Here is a 6,000-nt window from a genome sequence, read left to right on the forward strand (position 1 = left end):
TCATTAAATCTGTTGGTAATAAACACTAATCAATTTCGATAATGATTAATGAGAGAAAGTTAGTTCAAAAATAAACTGAAGACTATTTTTCATCAAGTGCCTAAAATGTAAATTTGACAAACATCAGTTATGCAGTTTGATATGCAAAATACCAGAGTATAATTATACGATAAACAAATTTTGTAGGTACTGTAGAGTAGTGCTTCCCTACTTGACAGGACCAAGAAAACAGGCCTTTATTTTAAGTAAGAACAGAGCGAGATGGTTCACAAAAGTAGTAATTGTTTATCTATTGCGGAAGAGGGTTGTTTAATATCATAACCATTCTAATTGCGTATGTTGCGGAAATTGACAAATTATCGGTAACATAGGTACATATTTTTCCCTTGTAACGTACATAAAACTTTTTAAATAAGCTAAATTTGCATATACAAGGTTTTTGTTTGTGATCATTATTTAATTCTCAAATTTAAAATCGCCAATACTTCAGTTATCTCTAAGCTCCAAAATACTTTACTACACCGGTTTATAATTTTTCATATTCTCCGTTTGCTAGTATAATACACACTTGTATTACCATTACAGCTGCAACAGAATAATGTTTTAAAGTAATTTTTAGTTACATCGCCTGATGTAGAAGGGAGAACAGCATTGCATATGTAAGGCATTGATTTGAGAAAATTTAAAACTTCCATACTTTTACATATCAATTATAGGTCTAGAATTAATAATTAATAATAATTCATGCTGACAAACTACTATATTTAGTGGGACAGGATTTAACAGTAAAGAAAATTATATATTTGTTATAAGTAGCACAAGTTGCTTAAACAACTAAAAGCCACTTCGCAGCATCCGAGTATTTATTTACATTCTACTTAGCCAAATACAGCGAGTTCACATTCCTAAACAGTAATAATTTAATAATAACTGAACAGTGTGGGATGGCTACCTTCAGTGACATATATTTTTATCAAATAGTTTTGTTTAAAACACAAGCAATACTTAAATTAAGAAATATATATTTGTTATTTCATTTTGCATCCAAAGCCAGACAGACCACCATGAGGTGATCAAATGTCAATGTCGGTAGATACTACGGGTATTGTGAACTAAAGAAAACGGGAATTAGAAAATGGGTTTTTAGAGCTATGACAACTTTTAAAATTTATTTTCTCTTCAGTTAATAAGTTCCGTCTATCTTATTTCCATACATCCTTTATTATAAATATCCAGTGAGACTCAATGCATAATTGTTATATTGCATTTCCATATAATCAGAGCTACAGCCCTATTTTGTAAAGCAAATGAGCCTAAAGAGAGAAAGGTTAGAACAACGAATAAAATATACAGTGAAAGCTAAAATTTTTTTAATGAATTTCAATGCAATCTGAATGTCTAATTTACATTTGTTTTACAGTGCACAGGAATAGTTAAAAAAATTCTTGTAACGTCAAATAGATTTCTCCATGCTCAATACATAGAAAATAAAAAATGAACTAACAATAAATCTGCCATAATAGCAAAAAAATCAACTGAACACCACTACCACTAAAAATACATCACGTAGAACATACAATAGATCAATTAAATAATTCTGTCCCCTCAAGTGATTAATCTAATTTGTAAAAAATAAAGATAATATGACAAAGGCCTACCCTATGTGGTTTACTGTGAGCGATCATACCAGCCTCCCACAATCACCAATTCGCACCGGCCAACGTGGTGATGAATAAAACCTTAGTCCTGCAGTGGACTAGAACCAGCTGCTTTATATGATGTTTTAAATGTTTACATAAATTCTTTGATTTTTGGACACCACTTAGAATGAGACATTGAAACCTCTTTTAGTAGATAGAACTTAAAATTATCCTGGAAAAGGGATTGTTAAAAGAAACTTTCACAATGGGGATGGCCAAACAATTACCGAAAAAAAAAAAACTTTTAAATCCTCTAGGTAAAAACGATTTTCCTAGGTAAAGGTACTCCCTGTCTGATAGCTGTAGGCTACTGTTTCCTATCAGACTGCTACAACTACAGTACTTCTGTCTTAAGTTTCTCCCGTACGCCATTTGCCGTCTTTTTTTTCTAGGTTTTCTCCTACCACAAATTTCTATGTTCATGCTTTTACTAACAGTATTATTCTCTTCACAGAGCAGGACCTAAACACAGCATTCTTCTTCACTTTCACTCGTCGATAATACTTTAAATGTTCATACAATGTCATTTCAGATCCATTCTCTTCTCACGACTATTAGACAATTTTAATACCCAAGTTTACTGCCATTTCAATTTTTCGTCCCTATACCATTTTTATCACCAGCATCACAACCCTATAAAACATGGCTTGCCTTATAGACTACACTCCCACGAAACTTCCCTTCTGAAGGGAATTGGCAGTTAAGAGAAGAGAACTGTACATAGAACATGTTCTACCATTGGTGCATGCCTTTCATTGTCTTAGGAGTTCTCTTACTTGGGGGGTATACTCGGGCATGTTGCTTCATCTTATTTCTTTTCTTGGTAAAGTTTTTATAGTTTATGTGAAGTATCTTATTTAATATTGATGTTCTTGAAATACTTTATTTTGATTGTTTATTCTTCTTTTGTAGTTTGTTTCCTTTCCCTTTCCTCGCTGGGCTATTTTTCCCTCTTGGAGCCCTTGGGCTCAGTCTCTCTTGCTTTTCCAATCAGGGTTGTAGCCTAGCATGTAGTAGTAGTAGTAGTAGTAGTAGTAGTAGTAGTAGTAGTAGTAGTAGTAGTAGTAGTAGTAGTAGTAGTAGTAGTAGTAGTAGCAACAACAACAGCAATAATAATGCTTCCCTGTTAAAGGCCACTGGGTCAGTAGCATTCTGCTTTCCCAACTAAATTGGCTAGTAGACTTGCAATAATAATACAAGAGGAATACTCTTGAATAGCTAACAAATAGCATAAACTTATTAGCAGGGAATTGGAAAGCAGACACCACAGACAACTGAAAGCGGCCTATCAAAACGATATGCCATTAAGAACGACCCAAAGCAACTAACAAACCCGAGGTCAACATTACTATACCTTAGGCAACATGGATATAAAAATAAGATTGGAAGAAATCCGAGCCGGATTACCAATTCATATGTAAGACACATTGCTACATTCACTCAGTCAAAACAGCATTAACATAAAATTGACTCTTACCCTGACATACCGTATATAGGAACAGTGTATACTGGTAGGAATCTAAGCATTTCCTTGAGTAAATAATATCTTTCATGGGCTTTGTCAAGGAACTAACATGAGATTTCATAGTATGTATGCATATATATATATATATATATATATATATATATATATATATATATATATATATATATATATATATATATATAGTATTAAAAAAGAATTATTAAAGTTTGAAACTAAACTAAATATCCCTAGTTTGAACTTTTAATCAATAAGTTCTAACAATTAACATTTCAAGTATTTTATCAGGAAAATTATTCCTGAACAAACTCCAACAATAGACCTACTTTGCAACATCCAGTCTTCTGAAAGAAAAGTTAATCATCTATAAACCAGTACTATTGGTGGACGGTGCGTACAATATATACCTTAACGTGGCGAAAGTACGTATGGCTATGATAAGCAAAGCTGTACCAGACAAGACCACCCAAACTAGGTTGGTTTGTTTTGAAAGATTAGACTTATGTCTCTAACCATAGCCAATCCATACTGGTCAGTTGCGATGAAAACTGGTAGGCCTATAATCCCAGATATGAATGGACATGTCTGAGGCCTACGTCATGCAGTGGATTAGAAACTGTTACCTTTGTTGTGTATACATATAAGAATACAAATACATGCTACATATATAGGCTCGTACATAAACGTAATAAATAAACCTATGAATATATACTTTTATACAAATTTATATACACACTTATTATGCACAGAATATGTATGATATTACACTAATAAAAATGTGTTTTCTCTGTTTTAGTAGCGGTTTCAAGGTTTATTTATAAGGCCGAAGTCATAATATCACGACTCTTCTATTGTATCCAACAATCTATGTATTCCTTATCCACTGACCCTTATCTTGAGACCACTTCCGACTTCGTTATCAAAATAGCGGGCCACAAACTGATAGGCTGTTTTGTATTTAATGTTGCCGAATTCCGTTATTTTGTATTCTAGTCTCTCTCCCTCTCTCTCTCTCTCTCTCTCTCTCTCTCTCTCTCTCTCTCTCTCTCTCTCTCTCTCTCTCTCTCTCTCTCTCTCTCTCTCTCTCTCTCTCTATGGTGTTCAGAAAGAATTACTTGAACGTTCTTATAATTTGGTGTGGCTGAATTCCGTTATGTTGTATTCTAGCATCTCTCTCTCTCTCTCTCTCTCTCTCTCTCTCTCTCTCTCTCTCTCTCTCTCTCTCTCTCTCTCTCTCTCTCTCTCTCTCTCTCTCTCTCTCTCTCTCTCGTGTTCAGAAATAATTACTTAACGTTCTTATAATAAAAACTTCTCATCCTTGCACTAATGTACGGTTATCTCTTACGTCTATCTCTAACATGGCGGAAATAAATTACTAAACGACCTCCAAACTCATAATAGTTTTTTACTTATCCTTGCAATGTGGTGGAATACCAGTATCCTACAATTAGAAATGAACCCTGCATATTCTGAAATAACTATTTCTTCCAAAGGAAACAAGCCACAAATGCCCTTGGAAAAATGCCGGATGTGGTTTTCAGTTTTACTGTATTAGAGGTTAAGTCAATACTAAAGGATATCTTTATTTTTAACATTTTCAGTTATTTAGCGAGTGAGAATGTTAATTATCAATGTTCGAAAGAAAATGACAATCTATTACGGGAGAATTTACTTTAGGTTATTGTTGTCTGTTAGGTTTGCCAGACTGATTTTCTGACTATAGTCATTTTTTTAGCGAGGCAGATTTGCACAGACTCGCAGCGGTGCCCTTTTAGCTCGGAAAATTTTCCTGCTCGCTGATTAGTTGGACAATAATTCTAACCAATCAGCGATCAGGAAACTTTTCAAAGCTAAAAGAGCACCGCTGCGAGTCGGTGCAAATACGCCTCATTAAAAGAAATTGTCCATAGTATCTCCTCAAATGAAATTGGAGATTCAAGTCAATTTTTTCTTAGTGGCTAGAATAAAAAAAAATCGCTTATTTCAATAAATTACGGTCATAACAATAATGAACCGATGTATATATGCCCTACGTAAAACTATGGTTTTATGAATGAGAGCAAAACAACAGACTTTTATGAATGAGGTCGAAACTGGTGCGTACTATAATTAGCATAACGAGTTATTTCATCACCGTGCGCAAGTGAACACAGGATTTTACCCTTGGAAATTACAAGCTTAAAGCCTTAGCAGTTCCGCTAAGCTGTGGCCGAAAGAAAAAGAAAAATACTAAAATAGTCTTCAGAAAAGAATAAAAAACCTTGCCTCGGGTAAAATGCAAAAGCAGTGTGTAATACTGCTACACTACTAACCTTTGGCACGGGAAATATTGGAAAATATCACAATAACCAGTTTGTATAAATAGAAACTAATTCAGTTTCTTTATTCCTTAAAATGTTTAATTTGGTTATTACACAAGCAGCAGTTCCACTAGTCATAGAAGGTATAATTACTTGAAGAAATACTTTCTATGCTTTCCTGACCTAAATCCTTGCACTTTTAAATTATACCCTTCTCAATGACCCATATTTATCCATTATTTCCAAACTTACCGAACCACAATACCACCTTCCACCTTAACTAACCCTTCTACCACCTGAACGTACTCTCACACTCTATTCCTCTAATACCAAAATAAGTTACGAAAATTTGGATCCCAATTGCTTCAAAACTCTTCTCTAATTCGTATTCAACACCAAAAGCTTCGCTTCCAGAATGAAAATCATATATTCATAGGAATACCAATGATTTTTTTTTTAAATAAAAACATAATCCAGCCCAACGAGTAGAATTAGACTTACCGAGCCTTCACGATTA

This window comes from Palaemon carinicauda, unplaced genomic scaffold, assembly GCF_036898095.1.
Source record: "Palaemon carinicauda isolate YSFRI2023 unplaced genomic scaffold, ASM3689809v2 scaffold201, whole genome shotgun sequence".
NCBI classification, from domain to species: Eukaryota; Metazoa; Arthropoda; class Malacostraca; order Decapoda; family Palaemonidae; genus Palaemon; species Palaemon carinicauda.